Source organism: Crinia signifera, chromosome 6 (genome assembly GCF_055691185.1).
Source record: "Crinia signifera chromosome 6, ASM5569118v1, whole genome shotgun sequence".
NCBI lineage: Eukaryota > Metazoa > Chordata > Amphibia > Anura > Myobatrachidae > Crinia > Crinia signifera.
Window position 1 is genome coordinate 210,397,657 of NC_139222.1, and position 23,531 is coordinate 210,421,187.

The window sequence follows — 23,531 nt, forward strand, 5'->3', positions numbered from 1 at the left end:
AGCCATATAAACCGGGACAGTAACCAACCCACAGGCCAGACACTGCACAGCCCTGATGTGTTAATTAAATCCACACTTATTAAACTGAATTTTTTTAGTGGCAAAATGATAAAAGAAAATATTACTGACAGCTTATATACTATGCACGATAAACGATTTGTAAAATTTCTATATTCAAAAATAAAATATGTAATTTTTTTACAAGATTGATTATAAAACGTGTAGGGAAAAGGGAAACACATTTTTATAAGGTATAGAGCGCAATTTATCTTTTCTAACACAATTTTAGTATGTGGATTTAATTTAAGAACTTCTCTGGATATATATGCATTGCAAATCACTTTGATTTTGCACCTCTGTGCATATGGCTACCCTGCGGCTCACAGTGTTGAAGTCTGGCTTGTTATTATATTATTATATTTATGACACACTTAGGGCCCAGGTTATGATGCCTGCATTCAGAATGAGGAGCCGTCTTCGGTATTACAGGTATTCATATATCATAGTTACAGTAGCTTTAGTTGCATCTGAATCTTTTAAAACAAATACAAAAATACAGCGGCCACCAAAACAGGATAAACCTGAAAGTCTCACCAATGCTTAATACAATCAGGGGCTTCATTAATACCAGTGACACCAGGTGCAGTGTATTTAATATTGCATGCTGGGGGAAAATGGGCATGGCTTCCTATATAGGGGGCATGGCCTGATTCTCTGCCTCATCATTCCGGGAGTTGCATGCTTCCCCTGCTACAGTGCACTGAAGAGGAGTCAGTGCTTTGGTGTCTTCCCTTAGCTATCTGTTAGTCCAGATCGGCACATTGACAAGGACGAAACACATTTAATTTTTATGTATGGGGATATATGTTTGTTTTATGTATTTTTAAAGTGTTTCAATGTTTTCACACTGTTATCCTTTTCCATGATTGGTCATGTTGATGGAGTGACACTTTATACCTATACCTCCTGAGAAGTCAATCCAGACTGGGGTAAATACATGCTGGGATCTTATTGGTATTGTGATTCTCTGGAAGTACCCTTATTGTGAGAGCTGGCATTGCTGTAACCTGAGAACTGCCATGCTGTAACTGAAGAAATGGCAATCAGTTATCCTGGAATGCTGTCTACCTGCTGAGAATAAAGAACCAGACTCCATCTTTAACCAGTGTATGTGATTCCTTGTCAATACATACAGATGGAGCGCCTCTCAGCCAGTGCCGGGGATCGCCAGAATGCCCCCACTGGGGGAGGCGCTCGCACTGGAGAGGCGCTCCATTTGACTGGTACGTCTCACGCGCACGCGTGTGCTACTTTCCGGCTGGCAGGGGATGCAAGAAGTGGTGACGGGCAGGGGTGGGGGTGCGGGGAGGCGGCAGCATTCAACGGGGAATCGGCGGGGACGCATGAGTGTCTTGTGCACGCTCATCCCCTTGCGGGGCACTATACTCCATCCCATTCACCTAGGATGAATTAACACTTTTGAAGAGACCCCCCTCCCACTGCATACCAGCCATTTAAAAAAAAAAAACTTTCTAAAAACCAAAACCCCCATCATAATTTAACTCTTACAGGGAGTATACAGCTGTCACAATCCCAAATGTGGTGTAGTTTGTGGATTTAACTAGTGTCCTGGCCTCTCCTGGCCTCTCTTGTGCCGAGCTTTACTACCACTAAACATGCTGAGACTCTACCAAAGTTCATTGGCAGTACCCTTGGACTGATATGGCACACCTAGCAGCAACCCTGGACTGATAAGGCACACATGGCAGCACCCCTGAAATTATATGGTACACAAGACAGCACCTCTGAAATGATGCGGCACCCTTGGAATTATACGGCACACATGGTGGTACCCCTGGAATTATACGGCATACACGGCAGCACCCCTGCAGTAAAATTATATATTTTATTGTAAAAAAGGACAGCACCCCTAGACTGATAGGGCACACTGGGCAGCACCCCTGGACTGATAGAGCACATTTTTTTATGGCACCTCAGCAGTAACTAAACCAAAACATTTTTCTTTTTTTAAATAAAGTCCCCCACAGAAGCCCTCATTGTAGTGCCCCCCCCCCCCCCCATAGTAATCCCACATAGTAGTTCCCAATATGGGATAAGGTCATTGGGTCTACAGTATGTTGGTCAACAAGCATTGGGTCGACACTGTTAAGTCGACATAGTTCTAGGTCGACATGGGTCAAGGTTGACATGGGTCTAGGTTGACAGGTCATTAGGTCGACACAAGCATTAGGTCGACAGTCAAAAGGTCGAAATGGGGTTTTTCACAGTTATTTTAGCTGACATGTGCCAACAGGCGGTATTTCATGCCCTACCATCCACTAGGGCGTAGTGGGAGAATAAAATAGTGCCGGCGAGTGAAGCGAGCGATGCGAGGGGATGCGGTGCACTGGAAACTGTGTCCATGTCAACTGTGTCGACCTAATGCTTGTGTCGACCTATTGACCTGTCACAGCCCCATAACAGGCCCCCCACAGCAGACAGCACAGACACGTCCGTGATGTCTGAAATCCTCAGCCAGAATGAAGATGGCACCGATCACTGGGACTTATATAGAATCCAAAACTTGCAAGAATCCTACAGCGGGATGATAACCATAGGTGTGCCCACATTGAGTGTTAGAGGTGCACAGGCACCCACTAATGCTGTGCCCACCTTATGAAAACCTCCCTGCCGCTAGCAATATCTGCAATACCTTTTACCAAAGACTTTTGCTTTTCAGAACTGTAAAATCGCCAGTCAGGATCAGCTCTATTTTTTTTTTTTTTTGCTGTTTAGACCATTTTTTTTGGCGATTTCCAAATTCGCATCTCATTAAAAATGCGAATTGTATATTTTTCAATGGGGAAAATATCTGGATGCGAATTCCGGAGTTAAAAAAAAATCGCACTTTCAGAAAGTGCGATTTCGCTGCAAATCCCGCATTTTTTGCCGATTTTCGCATCTTATTAAGTAGTCGATTTGGGCAAAAAATGAAAAACTGCCGTTTTTGCAATAAAAATTGCCAAAAACCCAACATCGATCTCTAATAGATGTCACCCATATGTCTGGAACCGGCAGGGAAACTTGTGCTGCAGCAGATGAGGAACTAAGAAGCTGAACAGGATCCGGTGAACAACTGAGTAGCAGGAAAGTGTCCGGTTAGAGAATACAGCTAGGTAGCCAGGCAGCAGCATATGATAGGTGCCAGCAGGTAGCTAACACAGGAGCCAGAAATCACTGTAAGCAGGAGTGACTGGTAACAGGCGTCTGGATACGACATTGCTCCTCATTTGACCCCACAAGTGAGGATGTGGGGTCAAATGAGCTAACTCTCCTCTTGATCCTATACCCTTACAAGTAAAGTTCTGTCTCCTGTGCTTATCCCAAATTAAACTAAAATCTGTAACCTATCTCTCTTTATTCATATCTTTCCTTCTCTGTTCAAGCATTCACTTATTACTCCCATTCTAAAAAAACACAATTCGTCCTATCTCTCAGCTCCCATGTGTCTCCAAGATACTTGAGAAATTTGCTTACACTCGCCTCACACACTTTCTTAACTCCTACAACTTATTGGACCCATTTCAGTCAAGCTTTCACTCTCAACACTCCACAGAGACAGCACTTACTAAAGTAGTAAATGATCTGGTCACTGCTAAATCTAAAGGCCATTTCTCACTTCTTATTCTTCTAGATCTCTCGGCTGCCCACTCTCTTCTCATACAAACACTACAATAACTAGGTATTCACAACACAGCCCTTTCTTGGTTTTCATCCTACCTACCTAATCGGTGTTCACTTCTCAGATTCTACCTCCTCCTCACTACCTCAGTCAGTTGGAGTACCACAAGGCTCAGTCTTAGGTCCTCTGCTTTTCTCAACTATACCTCCTCTCTTGGCAAACTAATCAACTATTTGTGATTTCAGTATCATTTCTACACTCATGATACTCATCTTCATCTTGGATGTCATCTCACCACCTCAAACTCAATATTTCCAAGACAGAATTAATTATATTCCCACCAGCCAAGAGTAGTTACCAACCTGATATCTCTATCACTGTTGAGAACAATTAATCCTACCCCACAAACTCGCTGCCTAGGGGTCATCCTCAACTCGGAACTGTCCTTTATTCCTCACATTCAATCTGCCTCTAACTCATGTTACATGCATCTTAAAAACATATCCAAAATTCGTCCGTACTTTACACAAGACACTGCAAAAACTCTAATCCATGCACTCATTATATCAAGCATTGATTATTGCAATAGCCTCCTTGCCAGTCTTCCTAAGAAAAGGCTTCCACCACTACAATCCATTTAGAATGCAGCTGCCAGGCTGAGCTTCTTGGCTAGAAGTTTATTGTCTGCTGACCCACTCTGTCAGTCCCTGCATTGGTTGCCTGTATATTACCGCATTCAATATAAAATACTTCTACTTACATACAAAGCCATTACTCTGACTACACTGATTTATATCTCTTCTCTTATCTCAAAATATATCCCTACCTGACCTCTCCGCTCTGCACAAGATCTGGGTCTCTCATCCCCACTTATTACTTACAGATGCACTTGCAGGATTTTTGTCGAGCCCATAGTACCCACCCTATGGAATGCCCTTCCACGCACATTAAGACTCAAGTGTTCCCTGAAAACTCACCTCTTCAGGCAAGCTTATTATATTCCGGAACTCCCAAATAACCTCCAGTAGCATACATATCTAACTGCAACCAATCAGGACTAATCTGGTGTGACTGCCATGCTATGGAATCCTATCCTTATGTATCCCTTCTATTATCCCTATAGATTGTAAGCTTGCAAGCAGGGCCCTAATACCTCTATGTCGGTTTGTTTCTACCCAGTTTGTTTTATCATTGTTGTTTCCAATTGTAAAGCACAACAGAATATGCTGCGCTACAGAATATAAGAAACTGCAAATACATAAATAAATATGCAGGGTTGCATGCATCTATAACTGGAACTCACCTATCTCTGTCTTTGGTTTCATAGCTATCATCATTATCAGTGTGCCCTTGCTCCAGTCCAATTGTTGGTGGAAAACAGGCATTAGCCTGCAATTCAATTACGTTCTTAATGAATTCAGTGGTTGCATATGCTAGGTTCCAGAGGATACGCAAAGTAAAAACATTCAACATCCATTACTCTGCATCTACCTTAATATGCACTGAATATTCTTATAATGCTGTCTCCAAGTTAGAGGGAGATCCATCAATGCCCTGATCCACTCAAAGGGCCTGATTCAGAACTGGTAGCAAAGCTGCAATTTTTGCAGACGTAAAAAAACTTGCTGCTGCAGGTGAGGCAAATGTAACACCTACTAGTTTTAGGGAGATTATTGTTGGTACAGGTTGAGTATCCCGTATCCGAATATCCGTTATCCGAATTATTCCAAAATACGGACATTCCAGAAAGTGAAAAAAAATTTTTTTTTTGCTAAAAACTCACTGGGGACATTTGTAACAGCATCACTGGGGACATGATATGTAACTGGCACTATATATGTGCAAGACAATGATTGCTTGGCATTCAAATTCAGTGCTGAGATAGTACACACATTTTGTTTCACGTTTTGAAACCTTGTTTTTTGAACAATTAAAATATATTTGTGTGTATTTTATGTGGTAATAAAATATATTTGTGTGTATATTATGTGTTTATACAGCATAAATGCAAGATACTTCAAAATACATAATTGAAATATTAAAATATTCCAAAATACGGAATAATCCGTTATCCAAAATCCTCCTGGTCCCGAGCATTTTGGATATGGGATACTCAACCTGTAGTAGAATTTTGCACAGCACATCATTTGAGGGGGCGTGTCATGCTCCACCCAAAGGGCGTGTCTATTTCCATATATGGAGATATTGGGAAAAGAGATTGTGAAGGTGGCAGCGTTGGGTGTGTACTGCTCCATCTGAGAGGAATCTTTTAAAATGACTTAGATCCAAATGTAGATGAGCCCCAAAGCAGTTAGTAAGAGCTACTGTACTTGCTAATGAAAAGTCACCAATATGTGTCCTTGATTGTTCATATGTTGTGTTTTACATATGGTTCCATATAAATGGCCACAAGACATGCATGTAGCTGTAGGGATCATTGTGGTTCATCACCAATGCTGGAAACAGTGCTGATGATTTAATGTAAATGTATATATCTCTATTTCCCTTTTTCCCCAAAAAATGTAACAGCTGAATAATGTGGGCTAGGTAAAATGAGGGAGATTGCTAGACTAATGATGGAGAGAGGGAGATTGCTGCTATTTCAGGGAGTCTCCTGCATAATGCAGGAGGGTAGGCAACTGTGATGTAAAATGTGCAGAGAGAGTTGGATTTGGGGGAGTTATTTTGTTTCTGTGCAGGGTAAATACTGGCTGCTTTATTCTTACACTGCAATTTAGATTTCAGTTTGATCCCACCCCACCCAAATCTAACTCTGTCTGCACATGTTACATTTAAATATATGAGACCAGATAACTTTTTAATGCAAAAGGAAGAGCATGGGGGCACTGATTCCATATTATATCCTTTCTCACTAGTCATTTACTGACAAAACAATTCAAGTTAGGTAGTCACATTTACCATATGGTCCCTTATTTCCAGATATGACCAACCGTGTTGCACTATCTAGGTATAAATTGCTCTGGGAGTAAAGCAAAAAATAGCGAGTAACTTTTCACCTTGGTAAAATCATGTTGGACGACAGGTGCGGCAGACATGCAGAGAGTTTTATATGTGATAGAGTTTTGCTTTGCTCCCAGCTCCAAATCAGCCCTTTTATGTACTGTATATGACAGTTATGTCAAACACAGCAAGATCTTAATTCCATGTGCCCCTTAATATTTCTCAGCGGATTGTGAAGAGCCTCGGCGATCACCCCCGGGTAACCTAAGTCAAGTGCCGAAACCTTTTCATGATAAATTAGAAAGAAAGCGCATGAGATGAAATTGCTCCTAAGCCCCTTGAAATCTTATGCATGGGTAACATGTATTTTGCATATTGATAGTATGCCAGTTCACCTTATTATAAAGCTGTGTGATAACCTCAAAACACGGATTACAGGCCGTTAGGGATTTGAATAAACAAGAGTTACTGCTTTAGAGACTGCTGGATGAAATGCTAAGTACATGGGAAAGGAAAAAAGGAAAACAATTATTCTGTGCAACGCTTATCCCGAGACCACAGCCTGAGCTTGTTCTTTGCTCAGCTGATTTATCACATCATTTCATATTCCACGTCAGTCTGTTGAATTTAACTTCTTACTGTCTAATCTCAAATAAAAACAATGTTCTGTCCTGTTCTAAGATTTGCACTGCAGAAAAGTCAAAAAGATTGGGGTTTTTTAATCAGCTGTGTTACAACCATTTTTCGGGGTGCCGAAACTGCGTCATTGTATGCAGTCATAAGGAGTATGGGTCATAGGGTCTACAGTAATTGGGTCGTCAGTCAATAGGTCGACCACTATTGGTTGACAGTCAAAAGGTCGACACATGAAAAACGTTAAACATGCATTAGGTCGACATGGTGAAAAGGTTGACACAAGCAATAGGGAAACATGGAAAAGGTTGGCATGAAAAAGGTTGACATGAGTTTTTTATGTGTACAGTATGTCGATATGGACACCGTATAAGTGCACCATGTCCCCTCGCTTCACTCGGCGTGCTTCACTTTTATCATCTCAGTCTATGCCGACTGCCATAGTAAGGTATGAAAATGTTGACCGGTTTTATGTCGACCTATTGATTGTGTCAACCTTTTCACATGTCATTGTCCACCTAATGCATTTTAATTTTTATACGTGTCAACATTTTGACTGTCAACCAATAGTGGTTGACCTATTGACCACATCCCATAATAAAAACTCTGGTGGCTTAGTAGTGGCAGACATTGGGGCAGATGTATTAAGTCTGGCGAAGAGATAAACTGGAGATAAAGTGGAGATAAAGGGGAAGGAGATAACGCACCAGCCAATCAGCTGTGTTTGAAATATGACAGTTGGGAGTTGATTGGCTGGTGAGTTATCTCCTTCCACTTTATCTCCAGTTTATCTCTTTGCCAGGCTTAATACATCTGCCCCATTGTGAGCAAACATAGGGTTGCTTACCATAATGGGGCATCTGATGTGTGTTTTGGGCCTGATTCAGACCTGCTAACTGGGCTGCAAGTATTCACAGCCCAGCAAGCAGGTAAATGCCACCCTGCCCCTGTGCATGGCTACAAACACGTTCACAGCCGTGCACAACACGGGGGAACAACCATTCACCATGTATTGATTTGTCCGCCTGCTGGCAGGTCTGAGGCCCTTATTCTGGTTCGGACGGTACGGCCCGCGTGCGGCCGTACCGCCGATGTTTTTATTCTGCACATGCGCAGAGGTCAATCTGCGCATGTGCAGCCCCCTTCGCCGCAGACGTATTTCGTCCGCCGCAAAGGGGGCGTATAGGGGCGTGAGGGGCTTCATACCCTCATTTCCCTATGTGTACGCCCCGCGTTTCATGGGCGTTCCCATGCAAACGCGGGGCGTATGCATGGTAATGAGGGTATGACGCAACTCATGGGGGCGGAAAGCTGACGTCGCCGGATGTCAGCTCTCAGCCCCCATACAAGCTAGCACACGGACGATTGTCCGTGTGGTCTCAGCTTGCGGGAGCTGCTGGGGCGTGCGGACCTGCCTTCGATGGTCGACGACCATCGAATGCAGGGGGCAGCTCCCACCATGGTGGAGGCGTACGCCTCCACCATTTTTATGCGGATCGCCAGCCGTCCGTGTACGGACGGCCGTGGCGATCCGTCTCGTGGGCGGGGATTGGTTTGTGCGGCCGGAGCACCGTGTGCGGCTCCGGCCGCACCAACCAGAATAAGGGCCTGAGTGAGCAAGGACTCAATCGGTGCTGAGTGAGAAGGCCATGGGGAGAAGGACGGCCGGGGAACGCCTGTGTTTTCTGGAGAACACCCATAAAACGCCAGCACCATGCCCCCAAATGTCCACCTGCTGTCAATCAAACAGCGAGCAGCTTCTGAGCACAGGCGTTCAGAGCCTACGCTAGCACAGCGCTGCGGAACGTCCAAACAAATCTGGCTTCTTTGTACTTACAATAAAGCTGCTTCTGTAAAAATAACCGTGGCTACTTCATCAGCGTACAGTATTTGCATGCGGAAACTATGGGCTTAATAGGAGTTAGAACTATTAGCATTCCCGTGAATAGAATCTCAAGCCGTGCACATCTATTCACATCTGTAGGTAAATAAGCAAACAGGTGTCCCTGCACATGCTTAATAGCAGCAATGACCATCTAGTGCAGATGCAGAACACTTACTTTTCCATTAACAGCTCCCATAAAAATTGACTGTGAAGCCTACAGTTACCACTGAAATGAAAGGTTACACTTTGCTATTAGAAACGAATTATAAGTATTTTATACTTTGACACAGAAAAACATTTGCATAGCTTTGTGGGGGAAATTAAATGTTTTGGATATTCAGAGAGCCTATATGTAAAACACAAATTTAAAATACATGTTGTGCCCATTCTATAAGTGCTTGACCCGTGAACTCCGTCAACTGTTATATGCCAAGTAAATCAGACAAAGATCCCGTTACTAGTAGAAAGAGACTGTTACCAAGCAACGCCATACATAATGCACACTTGCCCTGCTTCTGGCCTGCAATTTTACTGATGTTTCAGTAACATAAAATAAAATACATCTAACTCCAAATCACTATGGTAAATAATTGGTATAATGGGAACTTGGTGAGGCTAATGTTTGCAAATCCATGAAAATGTATTTGAAATTGTTAAAAAAGGAACATGTGTAATGCATTGGTCAATTGCACTTTTATTTTCAATAAGAAATGGTTAGCAATATACTGTACTATAGTTTAAGAACTGTAGTCTCAGCATAGGCCCTGATTCTGACAAGGGTATACTGGATGTTACACATTAACTCATCCGGGATTTTGGTCAGTGTAAAGGCAAGCTATCTGGGACAAAGGGCCTGATTCTGGTTCACTTGCAAAAGCAAAGTCTCTCTGTTGTGCCTTCAGTGCCTGAGTCATTTCAGATATCCGAGTATCTATACTAGCAGCCATCCGTATTCTTGTCCCCTCAGCTACTCGTGTGATGCTGGGACATAGTATGAAGGTATCCTTGCATATTTTTCATTTGGTGGCTTTAGGTTTCCATGAATTCAAGTTGTTTACTTTTAAATGAGTCTAGAGACCTTGCTAGCTGATCAGCAGTTGGGGCTGGTTGTGGTGGTGGGATATGCTGTGTTTCCGTGGCTGAATCAGGCTTCTCAGTGATGTTTGTTTCTGTGCTTTGATATTCAGGATGGAAACTATCCACTGCTTCCAGAATTATTTCCTGCCGGCCTTCAATGTGGTGTGGTTCAACTTGTGGCTGCAGGCGTTGGTGTGATGACCCTGTGAATATGTTTACAATGGTAAGTATTGTTGTATTGTTGTATTGTTGTGTTCAGCAATAATGCGAGAAAGGGTTTGAATATGGTTACATGTTGACATAGACATCTTTATAACCATGCTTTCATTTGCCAGGCTTAGAAAAACATATTTTTAACAGTATTTTATGTACATTACATTTATTGTGGTTTTTTTTAGCCTTTATTGTGTGTGTTATTATTATTATTATTATTATTATTATTATTATTTTTAAGTAAGTTTGAAAGCAAAGTGCTGATTATGGGCCAAATTTAAACAAGTACTATGATACAAAAACGTATACGCGCCTTTGTGTGCCCCCCCCCCCCCCCCCCCGTTTCAAGCATGATATTCTCTTTAGACGGAAACATAGCGGAGGTATGCAGCGTCCACATATCCCTAGTTATTATCAAGCTGTCCCCCTAAACCCTATACTAGACTGGACTCGTGCAAAAGATACCAAACCATGCGTTTCTCTAGACGAAATCTGCTTTCACACCTATATTGAGATTGTCCCTTGCTACAAAAACTCCCCTTGGTGGAACACCCAACAGTTACCCCCACCCTTAAACTATGGAAAAAAGCATGCATTCTACCCCACATCTCTTCAATAACCCACCCCCTTGCCTCTTTCCTTTCAAATCATGACTTCTCTCCAGGCCTACACGTTTCTTCCTTTAAAAAATGGATGGAAGCCTGTATTTTCCGGCTCGGTCAACTGGTGGGTTCAGAGGGGGTACATTTATTCTCAGATATTCAAGATTTATGGAATCTCCCAAAGGAGGAATTTTGGAAATATCTCCAACTCCGCCATCTTTTAAACAATCAGAGATTAGTAGAGACTTCACCCTTTTAGAACACATGTGTAAACCCTCATTCACCATCTCACACAATTTCACAACTCTACACATCGATTATAGAAAACACCTTTCCTCTTTCAACTTCTTTTACCTCAGCTTGGGAAAAGGAATTACAAGGGAAAGTCCAGGGCATAGACTGGGAAGTAGTTTTTCGCATTTCTCAAACAAGCTCCCTTAGTTTAGACACTCTGGAAAATGTATTATTTATTTATATATGGTACATAAGAGTCCATAAGATGTTCCCAGCAATATCCGATAAATGTTGGAGGTAGTTTTATACACATATGGTGGGAATGCCCGGTAATCAGCTCTTTTTGGAAAACTATTTTTCAGTGCGCTGAGAAAATTGTAAAGGGGAAGGTGACCAGGGACCCTGGCTTCTGGTTGCTCAACATTACAATGGCTACTACCATAACCTACAAGCACTCACTCCTGAGACACCTCAATAATGCGGCAAAATCTGTAATCCCACTCCACTGTAGATCAACCAAAGCCCCTTACATTAGGGAATGTACTATTATATGGAGATCCCGTCTGGGACTTTTTCAAACTTCGCTTTGACCTGGTTTCCCTGGCTAGAGTTTAAGGAATCCTCATTTTACCTGTCCTTTTTTTGAGACGTCTCTGATCTTCCTGCCAGGCCACTGACCCTATTCTTGAGGCACTGCCCTCCCTTTAATGGCCCCAAGACTCTGTAGACTGCATGCTACTGTATTAGTAATTCTTCTCAATCACTGAGATGACACTCCACAACCTTCTTTATGCTATCTTTCTTGTCTCCTTTTTTCTTTCCCGTCTTTTGCTACTTTCCTTAATATTCCTTTTTTCTTATTGACTGTTTAGAAAAAGATTCTTAAGACTACTATTGTATGTACAAGTAACCTTGGGCTCTGTTTAACACTCACAACCTTAAGTTGATAATCCTCTCAACCATTGATGTTTTCTATTTGTTCATACTCTTTCAAACAAGACACAATTATTTTTTTCTTTTGTAACTTTATGTCTTTATTGATGTCTATTTTGAATTGTACAAGTTAACCCAACAAAAACAAAATAAACACATATAATGGCAGATTATTAATGTATTAAGGAGAGATTGTCACAAAAAAATATTGCCACAATGCGGCGGCGCTGCTTTCCTGTCCACGTTGTCCAAAAGGGTCTGGTCCTCGTTCGGGCGGCTGGTGGGCACGTGGAGTCAGGCGCTGTGCCGCGACCACAGCATCATTCTCTCTCTTCTGAGGTCCCACCGGCATGTGTTTCCAGTTAATTATTAATTCTTATTTGTTAGCATAAATATGTAAGCACTTACCATATTGTGGGGGTGATGCAGGCTGATCTGTACCTGCAATGTGTAGGCTGGGAAGGATCTCAGGCGGGATGTCTCTCTTTAATTTCTCCTCGTAGGCAGTGTAGTGTATGGGCACACTGGTACCTCCCTCTGTCCATCTGGCCTCCTTTCTCTCAGCAGCCATTTTACTGATCAGTGAGTCTATGTTGTTAAAATGTTTCTTTACGTTCACAACTTTCCTCTTGTAGTTACTGACTGCATTAAATGTGGCTGTAATGTCCACCCACATTTGGCTTTTTTGTGCCATATCAGTGCGCTGGTTGTCTTTACCAAGAAGTTGGTGAAATACTGGCACCATTGCCCTAATAAAGGCACAATTTTCCTCATCGGAAAAATGCACATGGCAGCCACTGAGAGTACGGCCTGGCTTAGCGGAGGCCTCCTCCTCCTTCTCCTCCCCCGCACTCTCCTCCTTAAACTGTCCCACATCACACTCCTCCTCCTGCCAGAGCCCACATCACTAATGGCAGCCTCCTCAAGCTCTGCCTCTGCTCCCTGACAAATACCTCCTCCTCCAGTCACTGCCTCCTACTGCTCCTCATGCTCAGCATGCTCCTCCTACCTTCACTCAGCCAGTGGCCTCTTTGGCACCATCCTCCCTCTATTTCTGCTGCTCTCTCTCCCTCTATTAGATATGCTCCTAAACATCCTGTGTTCCTCACACCCTTTCAAAGCACAAAGCACAAAATGGCCAGTTTGCCCTTTATATATGTTTTATTGTTTGGAATTCGTGATGGAATTCGGTTGTTCAGAAAAGCAACAATTCACATGCGATTTTATTTTTCACCCCAGCAACTGCATTTAATATTAGGACAAAAAAAAGCGTTACAAACATGCGAAAGAGTGCAATTCTGGAAAATTAACAAAAACTGCATCCTACTACATGTCTCCCCTAGTCTCATTCCTGACTTAACTTGCTCTGAGGTTATAGTCCAATTTTGACCTTTCCCTCAAAGTGAGACACTGGCCCTGAGTCTCAGAGAGTCCTTTCATTTGTTGAACTTTTAGTGCTTCATACTCTGATCTTCCAACTTTGGCCCTAGTCACTGTCTCCTGCTGTTCTATGACCGGCACATAACCCATTTTGATTCTCTTGTCCAGGTCTTATTCGCCTCCGTAGTTTAGGAATCTCCTTCACTGTTTCTTTTAGCTGGCTGTTAATTAGAGCCAGCTTTTGGAACTCTCCCCCTCAAATTTTTCAGCTCTCGTGGTAGATCATGTCAGGGTGTAACAACCTCAAAACTGAAATCTTGCACCTTTTTCCTCCATATACATGAGTGGAACTTCTTCAGAAGCAGGTTCCCAGACTACTTTGGAAGTAGACTCCTTTATTGTAACTAGCTTAACCATGACTAGCTCACATGGGTGAGACACCTCCAAAAAGGTATGGTCTTTGTCTGTGATTTGTCAGAGAAAGTCTCACGTGTGTACTGGATTATCCAGAACCTGGGGCTTCTGAACCTGTAATTTCCGATCAGGGATTGACTCCTGAACGTACATTGCATCAACAATCTCTGGTTCAGATAAGACTTCCAGTTCTGAGATGTGCTCTTGCAGGTCCTCCATGCTTTGTAACGGTAATACCAACTGAATGGGCATTAGTGCCTGTGAATGCTCTACCTCCGAGTAACGGCCCTCATTTCCACTTTCCAGGCGGTTGGCCATACTAGTGGCATAGCAGGGAACCTTAGGCACTGGCTCAACTTTCCTGTTCCCTCTAGCTGGACCAGGGAATCAGCCTGCAGCCAGCACCACCGATGGTGTCAATTGCCCCGAAGTTGGCATTTCCATTTTGGCTGGTAATGTCTCTGACCCAACATTTGGAATGACGTCTTCAGCACCCAGTATAGCTACGCCTGTTTCTGAACTGAATCTAGACATAACAAATGGTTTTAGCTTAGAAACCTCCTCCTGAAGCTCTGCAAAGTTTAGCAACAGAGCCTTATTGGCCAGAACCAGATTTTGATATTGTGTCCGGCCACGGGAGATTTTCTCTAATTGTCCTTGACTATGTATTACAAATTTTTCAGATCTGAGTTTAACCTTTGCCAAGGTTTCCTGCAACTCTGTCACCTGGCCTGAAAGCTTGGCAATTTCTTTTCTACTCCTTCCCAGTTTGGCCAGAGAGTCAGACAAGAGATTCCTTCTCCTCCAGCTTTTGCATAAGTTGTTCTTGAAGAAAATCTAATTTTTCCTCAAGCTCTTGGACAGTCTTTTAAAGCTCACAAACCAAAAAGGTTCCATGATAAAATCTTCCCCAAGGTCTGGATTAATTCCCAAAAAGCTCTCCACTTCACTCTCCAACTGTGGGGCTTTACTTGGGTCACATAAGTCCCTGTCCTGAGGTGTTAGAGCGGTCACCCCTTTTGTTTTTTTAGCATGAATTTTCTTTTAATTACCCATTTAGACACTTCAGACTATGCTGTAAATCTGAAAATCCCTATTCACCTTGTTACTTTTGTAAGCTGTTAGGGAAAATAAAAAAAAATCCATTTTTTCGTGCACAAATTAAGCTTTAAAAAGTCGTGAAATGTAGCAACTACATAACGGTCACAAATAACCTTACATTGGTAGTGCAAAAAAGAAAAGAAAACAACTTATCCCTTCAGGCTCCTAAAACAGAATTCAGGGCATACTTGCCTACCTGACCCTCTCCATGAGGGAGAAAATGCTTTGTTCCTGGGCTTCCCTGGTAATGTAGGATTTCCATCACCTGTGGTGAAACGCCTTTCTTATCAATTACCTAGATCACCAGAGGTAATGGCAATCGTACATTACCAGGGAAGTCCAGGAACAGAGCATTTTCTCCCTCATGGAGAGGGTCAGGTAGGCAAGTATGACTCAGGGATTGCTGGGATACAAAGTGCCACAAAGCCCTCTATTTACATAGGTCCACATTTTGCAAAAAAAAAAAAAGTTTCATCTTTGCTTGATTGGTCTTAATTAGTTAATTTTAATTGGTTACCGGAATCCTGAGTTGATGAAGCCTGCACTCTGGGACCTCAAAGCTGCAGCTCAGCAAAAAAGGAGATGGGGAAGCAGGAGGCAGGTTACGGTAAGTCAAGTGAGGAGGGGGGCCCCAGGGCCCTCACTGGAAATGAGTCCTGGGCACCAAAATTCCTGATGGCAGCCTTGGGTGTGGGGGCCATTAGACTGTCAAGCATATTGAAACCAATGGTTTCCATATATGTGTAGAGATGTTTTCATTTTGCCAAATTGATGTCGGTTCCGCCTACATTTGATTTGGTGCCGCCGATGTCGAGACACTTTTGAAAATGTTTACAGGGCCACTTTTAGTTCCCAATTCACGCTGCTGTTGGTAGCTGGAATTTGTTCTAGTCCTACAAGATCCATGAATTCGCATTCCCCATTGTGGCATTCACTAAGCTGTTTTAGACACTATTATAGTTTAGATACTAAACACATGTCAACAGGTAAAAGGTCAACAATACTAAACTTTGATAATATATTTATAAAGATATTTATCTCATGTTTTCTCTCCTGTTTTCACTGTGTTCATAATTATTCTCTATGTGTCTGCATGTGGGGCATCTATAGGGTTCGGATTACCTAAAGCAGGCATGTCCAACGTTGGTCCTCCAGATGTTGTGAAACTACACATCCCAGCATGCTTTGCCACAGTTTTGCTATTAGAGAATGCTAAAACTATTGCAAAGCATCCTGGGATGTGTCGTTTCACAACATCTGGAGGGCCAACGTTGGACTTTCCTGACCTAAAGGATAAAAAAGTGTCAGACTTGATGGGCCAAATGGTTGTAATCTGCCATCAAATTCTATGTTTAATGCACCACAACCCATTAAGGTTCGGCTGAAGCCATTCATTTTTTTGTTCTCTATAATTCCCTGGATTTGAGGTTTTCAAACAAATAAAAGCTAATAGAGTCTTTAATGATTTATTTTCTCTAAAAATAAAATGAGGTTTCAAAATATTATCCTGTTTAAAATATAATAATTCTTTTGAATGATCTGTTTGATCTCAGAGCAGTGACTCACTAGAGAGTGTTTATAGAACCAAAACAAAAGAAACAACAGATTTGACAAGGATAACGATTTGGCATTTATAGCAACCTATAATCGTCATTCTTCTGAGATCAAACAGATCATTCCAAAAAAAATATTAGTACCGCAAGGAAATGAGAAGTCAGTGACAATATAGTTATGTCTCGTTTCTCGCACAACTTGTTGAATATGTACTTGTTACACCCAGAGACAAATTTTCCACAAGGCAACCTAGGTGCCTGCCTAGGGCACAGCAGGTTCCAAGGGGACCCATAAAGTTATCTTGGCCGTCCAAAACATTCCCAGAGGAGCATTGAGCTACCATTGTACTCTATTGATGCCACTTGCAATCATCAGTAAAAATATAGTTCTATGGATTGTTTGAACGAGGGCCCCAAACCTGTATCTTGCTTAGGGCCCCATGAGCTCTTAATCTGCCTCTGGTTATACCCTTGTCCCCTATATAATTATCTACATTGAGTTTGTATGTTTGGTCATTCGCAATGGCATGCCTGTGCTCACCACCATACTGTGTTTGAATAAGCCCTTGGCAATATATACAATTGCGTTGTTATCTGTTACATTCTAGGTAATGTATTTATGTTAGCCCCTAATTAGTTCTCTATTGGTTTTAATGTAACATGACGTAGTGACCGGGTGGTTCTCTGCATCTTATTTTATCACCTTGACTGTGTTGTATAAATGTGTATTGTATATCTATTCTTTAATACTCACAAAACATTAAACACACCCCTATAGCATGAGGCTAATTTGGGGGTATAAAAAAAAACAATTCGGTCTACATGGTAGCGTCTTTGACCCAAGTCTAAGGGGTAAAGCTCTGCCAGGATTCTGCTGTGATTATATTGGATTTGGGATATTGAACCATGATATTTATCTGGGATCTTGTATTGCTGAAGAGAGTAAGAATCTCTACTCTTAGGCTAAGAGGTGATGTCCTTCCAAGGGTTCATTGCCTATGGCAGGCATGTCCAAACTATGGTCCTCCAGATGTTCTGAAACTACACATGCCAGCATGCCTTGCCATAGTTTTAGCATTCCCTAATAGAAAAACTCTGGCAAGGCATGATGGGACTTTTTTCACAACAGCTAGAGGGCCATAGTTTTGACATGCCTGGCCTATGGAGTATGCGCAGTCAGGGCCACCGAGAGGGGGGTACTAATTACCCAGTCCCGGGCTTGTTGGAGGGGCCTGGCGGGGGCCCTGGTATGACCCCCCCCCCCCATACCTTCCTCCTCCATCCCACCCCAGGAGCAGCGGCAGCACACACCTACAGCATGTGCTGTGTGCTGACAGCAGGCTCAACATGAGCATCTCACTGACAGTGTAAGAGCTCATGCTGAGCCTGCTGTTGGCACAGTACATGCTGTAGGTGTTTGCTACTGCTGAGGTGGGGATGGGTAATAACACTCCACCCTCGACTTTAGAGTGTTTTTTCACCCCCTTAAACATTTTGGGGGCGTGGTCGAATCGCGGGAGGCGACTATGCCTCCCGTAATTAAGCCATGCCCCCAAAATTTTACCAGGGCCCAGCATACATCTCGGTGGCCCTGTGTGCAGTGCAAAATAATTCACAAAATCCATCTGTAAAATGGACTTTCATTCTGACTCAGCTACATCAGGGGTGGCCAACCCACGTTTCTCTCCCCCTGTTAAAGTGCGTCTCCTGCTCCTGCAGGCTGGGGGATGTTCGCGGCGGCTTGGGAGGACTCAGGTGCCTGGGCGCTCCCGAGTCCCCCCGCGCTGAACATACCCGAGCCTGCCACCGACGTCACTGCTGCTGTAAAATGAGTGGCAGGCTGGTTCAGGGGTATTTATTGGAGCACCTTCCATCAGGATACAAAAACAAAAGGTGCTCCAATAAATGCACCTGAAACGTTGATAATTCATATGCTGCTGTGACAGTGTGCTTATTATAAAAAAAACGCCGGGGAGTGCCGCTCATTCTGCTTGCTTATATATATATATTTTTATTGTATTTAGAACAGGGGGAGGAGGAATCAGGGAGTATGGTGCTGTGAAAATTCTGTGGCGGGTCAGGGTTACTACATTCTGCCCACCGGGGCGTCCCCTTAACCAATGAGCTGTCAGTTCCATAGGCGGCAGGCCCGCACCCCACCTGCTGACGCTCACTACCACTCCCTCCCCCAACCCCCCCCCCCCCCGCTGCCCTCCACTGCATCCCGCTGCCCCCCGCTGATCGCTTTTTTCATGTGGACTGTATTTTATGTGGATCTGGCATGTCTCAGTGTATTTTATGTGGATCTGGCTTGTCTCAGTGTATTTTATGTGGATTTGGCTTGTTTCAGTGTATGTTATGTGGATTTGGCTTGTTTCAGTCTATTTTATATGGCTTTGGCTTGTTTCAGTGTATTTTATGTGGATCTGGTTTGTTTCAGTGTTTTTTTGTGCGGATCTGGCTTGGCATAGACACAAAAATGGGTCTTGGCCTACTTCCAAATAGACCACACCCCTTTTTTGGCGCGGTCCTTCGGCGTGAGCATGTTCTTGGCTCTTTAGCTTGACTACAGATATTTTTCGCCTCTTTACCTCTAACTGGTTGGCCACCCCTGAGCTACATAGTGTATAACATATTATAGTTACCATGTGTTTGTCGGACACTGGGTTGCATATGGTGGGCATAAAGCGGTTATATATGGAATATAAGGTATCATATGGTGTATAAACAGTATTATTATATGTGGGGGCTTCAGGCTGCTGTGCTGAAAACCACTCTGTATATGCTGTGTAATGGGCTATGGCAGGGGTTCCCATTCTTTTTTGAATCACGGCACCCTAGAGTATTAGAATCTTTCCGCGGCACCCCTAGGTGTAGAAATATAAATATAACATTAAGTAGATTGTGTTTTTATGTCATTCTTCAGTTCAGTTATGTGGTAAAGGGCAGGATTTGCTTCTGTTTGTCCATATATTTTATGATTGGCAGCCACCAGCACTGGTTTTGTCCATAAATAATTGATCATAAATAATTTGAATTGGTCCTGGATGACCAACCCGAGGCACCCCTGCAAGTGTTCCGAGGCACCCCAGGGAGCCACAGCACACAGTTTGGGAACCACTGGGCTATGGTAAGGATGAAACTGTATACTGTGGACATTGAACTTAAGTTGTTATATTTGGCAAAGGGTTGTATGTAATGCTGCTTTCCCAAGCCGTTAAAAGAACCGGTATTTTTAAACGGTATTTAAAACGGTATTAGCTTTCACATTGCAGTAGATTACCGTTTTAAATACCGTTTAAGTACCATTCACATCGCAGTAAACCGTTTAATCCCCTCATGTCCCCTGGTACCTGTCCTGCCCCCCCTCCCCCCCCCCCATACCTGCCAGCTGGTACCCTCGCTCCCCCCCCCCTGCCCTGGTACCCCCTCCCCCCCTGCCCTGGTACCTGGTACCCCCCTGCCCTGGTACCTTGCTCCCCCCCCTCCCCTGGTACCTTGCAGCTGGTACCTTGCATCCAGGCAGCGGAGCAGCATGGTAGACAGGGTAGGCAGCGGGCATTCAAGGGCTCCTAGTCGGCAGGTCCCAGACTGATTGCTGAAAGCATCATGCAGGAGGAGGCTGGTGCACAGACAGCGGGGGCACTGGGGATCCGGGCAGCGCGGTTCGTGCTCAGGAGGAGGAAGCGGAGGAAGGTCCATTAGGAGATTGTCATTTCATCGGCGGGGGTCCCTGACGCGAATGGGAAATAGCGGGCCCGGAAATTACATATGCGCATATCTAATGAACGGCTCCGCTATTTCCCATTCGCGGCAGGGACCCCCACCGATGAACCTTCCTCCGCTTCCTCCTCCTGAGCACGGACCGCGCTGCCCGGATCCCCAGTGCCCCCACTGTCTGTGCACCAGCCTCCTCCTGTATGATGCTTTCAGCAATCAGTCTGGGACCTGCCGACTAGGAGCCCTTGAATGCCCGCTGCCTTCCCTGCCTACCATGCTGCCCCGCTGCCCGGATGCAAGGTACCAGCTGCAAGGTACCAGGGGAGGGAGGGCTGCCGACTAGGAGCCCTTGAATGTCCCCTGCCTACCCTGCCTACCATGCTGATGGGGGGGGGGGGTCTTAGAATGCACATCCGATTTACATGAGGTGCTATCATGCTGGGACTTGTAGTTCTGCAAAGAAAGACATGTGGTGCAGATGCACACTCCATATTATTAATCAAAATCAATCAATAATAGAGGTTCTTGGTATATTCATTGGCCAAGAAATATTTGCCCACCAACCAGCTTCACAGTAACCTCATTTCTGGTGGGTCCCTAATACTAAGAATCTGGGGCGCGGAACCCCAAAAAGGCCAGCATAAGCCAGTCACCCCAGGGCAGCACACAAGTGAAAAACTAAGCTATAAATGTGTGTTAATTAGAAAGAAGCAGGAGCTAGAGGTTAAAAAGTGTAGTGCTAGGAAGTATAATATTAGTGAAAATAAATAGTGCTAAATAAATGTTAGGGTGTGCTACCCCGAAAGCAACTCGGTTACACCAACCCAAGGGGAGCTGCGCCCCAAATCCATCTCCAAGACTAGCAATTAGTGTAAATTTTTAGGTCTTACCTTCATTGTGCCCTCAGTTTGCAGTCTGTGGCTACCAGGGACCAAACTGGTGAACTAATGTTCAGATCAGGTGGGCGGGGTGCTACTCTAAGTTGAAGGAGTCCCAACCTTCAGGTGTACAGGTGTACACAATGTTAGCTTATGGGGGGGGGGGGATCTGAGAATGCACACCCGATTTACATGAGGTGCTATCATGCTGGGACTTGTAGTTCTGCAAAGCAGCATGGTAGACAGGGTAGGCAGCGGGCATTCAAGGGCTCCTAGTCGGCAGGTCCCAGACTGATTGCTGAAAGCATCATGCAGGAGGAGGCTGGTGCACAGACAGCGGGGGCACTGGGGATCCGGGCAGCGCGGTTCGTGCTCAGGAGGAGGAAGCGGAGGAAGGTCCATTAGGAGATTGTCATTTCATCGGCGGGGGTCCCTGCCGCGAATGAGAAATAGCGGGCCCGGAAATTACATATGCACATATCTAATGAACGGCTCCGCTATTTCCCATTCGCGGCAGGGATCCCCGCCGATGAACCTTCCTCAGCTTCCTCCTCCTGAGCACGGACCGCGCTGCCCGGATCCCCAGTGCCCCCACTGTCTGTGCACCAGCCTCCTCCTGTATGATGCTTTCAGCAATCAGTCTGGGACCTGCCGACTAGGAGCCCTTGAATGCCCGCTGCCTACCCTGCCTACCATGCTGCCCCGCTGCCCGGATGCAAGGTACCAGCTGCAATGTACCAGGGGAGGGAGGGCTGCCGACTTGGAGCCCTTGAATGTCCCCTGCCTACCCTGCCTACCATGCTGCCCAGATGCAAGGTACCAGGGGAGGGGGGGAACCTGCCGACTAGGAGCCCTTGAATGCCCGCTGCCTACCCTGCCTACCATGCTGCCCGGATGCATGGTACCAGCTGCAAGTACCAGGGGAGGGAGGGCTGCCGACTAGGAGCCGTTTAATGTCCCCTGCCTACCCTGCCTACCATGCTGCCCAGAAGCAAGGTACCAGCTGCAAGGTACCAGGGGAGGGGGGGAACCTGCCGACTAGGAGCCCTTGAATGCCCGCTGCCTACCCTGCCCACCATGCTGCCCCACTGCCCGGATGCAAGGTACCAGCTGCAAGGTACCAGGGGAGGGGTGGGCAGGAGGGGGCCGGGACAGGTACCAGGGGAGGGGGAAGACTAGTGTAGGATCTTAAATACCATTTCAGAGCCATTCTCACTGCATAAAAAACGGCTCTGAAACGTGTAGGACTCTGCTTTGGAAACAGGTTGAAATACCGGTTAACTTTGTGCCAGAGGGAGCTGTCAATCACCGCCCTGTTTCCCTGCACACAGCGCCTGCAGGACCTGCTACCGCAGGATCCTCTGCTGGATCCGCCGCCTCACCCTCCATGGGACCCGCTTCCTCGGGCTACACGTGACCGCCCTGCCGCAACCTCCGCCATGGGACCACAGCCGATGCTGTCTCCATGGGACCCGTTGTTTCCTGGCACTGGTGCCGCCCTGCTGCCTTAGGTACAATTGTAGTGAAGAAGGGGAGGGTGCAGGATTCAGCACAACAAGTGTGGGTGGGAGACAGACATACCTGTCTCAACCCTCTCCTCTCCCTTTCCCCCACTCTTCTATTTCTCTCTCTCTCTCGTTTTATCTCCCTCTGCGCTCTCCTCTTTCTCCCTCTGCACTCTCCTTCTCCCTCTTTCTCTCTGCACTCACCTCTCTCTGCACTCTCCGTCTCTCTCTCTCTGCACTCTCCATCTCTCTCTGCGCTCTCCTCCTCCTCTTTCCTTCTCTCTCTCTCTGTGCTCTCCTCCTTTCTCTCTCTCTCTCTCTCTCTCTCTCTCTGCACTCACCTTCTCGCTCTCCCATAGCCCCCTTTGCATTTCTGATGCTGATCACCGGAAGCCACCGCCGTTACAGCTACAGCTAACTAGCACTTCCTGGTGCCTGAGCTGTAACAGCGTGTGCAATGAGACTGGGAGCCGCCAGAGTAGAGGACAGAGGTCAGCCGTGTAGAGGGGTCAGTGATATAGGTAAGGGTATAGATGGGTCAGTCGTGTAGGCTATAGATGGGTCAGTCGTGTAGGGTATGTAGGGGTCAATAGTGCAGTGGCGGGTATGTAGAGGTTAGTAGTGTAGGGTATAGAGAGGTTGGTAGTGTAGTGGCGGGTATGTAGGGTTCATTAGTGTAGAGGCAATTATAGAGGGGTCAGTATTGTAGTTGTGCGTATAGTGGGGTTAGCGGTGTAGAGGCGGCTATAGATGGGTCAGT

General features: G+C 45.0%; 1 long non-coding RNA gene across 1 annotated transcript in view; it reads right to left on the reverse strand.

Annotated features, from left to right (window-relative positions):
- Positions 1 to 9,781: 9,781 nt before the first annotated feature.
- Positions 9,782 to 23,531, reverse strand: part of LOC146008930 (uncharacterized) — a 187,241-nt gene continuing 173,491 nt past the window's right edge. The window contains exon 3 of the long non-coding RNA XR_014444586.1: positions 9,782 to 10,441. This is a non-coding gene — a long non-coding RNA (uncharacterized LOC146008930). The remainder of the gene's footprint in view (positions 10,442 to 23,531) is intronic.